Below are 827 nucleotides of genomic sequence, written 5' to 3' on the forward strand. Positions count from 1 at the left end.
GAGGCGATCGGAGACATCCCAGCCTCTCTCCTCAACCGGACCAAGTCCCACAGCAAAGCACTGGTCAGACGGAAGGACCGGGGACGTCCCGGGAGCAAGCCGCTCGCAGCCACGTTGGACGGGGACGGCCAGTTCAAGGACGCCGTTACGAAAGTGAGCGGTTTGCAAAAAGACTGTCATGGACGTTTTGTTTTGTTGCGTTTTGTTTTGTTTCTTGTTTGCTTCCCTTTGACGTAACAGATTTCAAGTAACCGCCCCATGTGTGTTTGTTTGAAGGCTGTGACCCAACGTCCATGTTTGAATGGCGGTAAAATAGCCCTATAGACTTTTATCAAAAAAACAACAGGGCAAAAGGAAATTATCCTACCTATTAATAGATAATAAATACGATACCACGACATCTAATAAGTAGTGGTGGGCGATACCGGCGAAATCCAGTCTCGGTACTTTCTCGGCTTTCTTCTTTGAAGTTTGCCGCCGCGTGGGATTACACTTTGCAAGCAGAATTTTAAAAATAGTTATCGCCGCTAAAAATTGATTTCATTTTCGAAATCAGCGAATCAAAATAAGCAAAGCGGCTCGAGAGGAACCTGATTTGAAGCCATATGATAAATTTAAAGCAAATTTCGTTTTTGATTGTCAATTTTAAATCTGAAGTCGTGTATCAAGGTCACCCGCTGCGTTGTGTGCATCTGACGTCACAGCTGCTAGGCCTAGGCCTACACACTGCACACTTCCCGTTGCCCGGTAAGAAAAAAAAACCCCGTCGCGTCGGCTCCTTCTGAGAGCCGGTATAAACCGTTGGTGTCGGCTCCTTCTGAGAGCCG

Source organism: Aplysia californica, unplaced genomic scaffold (assembly GCF_000002075.1).
Source record: "Aplysia californica isolate F4 #8 unplaced genomic scaffold, AplCal3.0 scaffold00880, whole genome shotgun sequence".
In the NCBI taxonomy this organism is placed as follows: Eukaryota; Metazoa; Mollusca; class Gastropoda; order Aplysiida; family Aplysiidae; genus Aplysia; species Aplysia californica.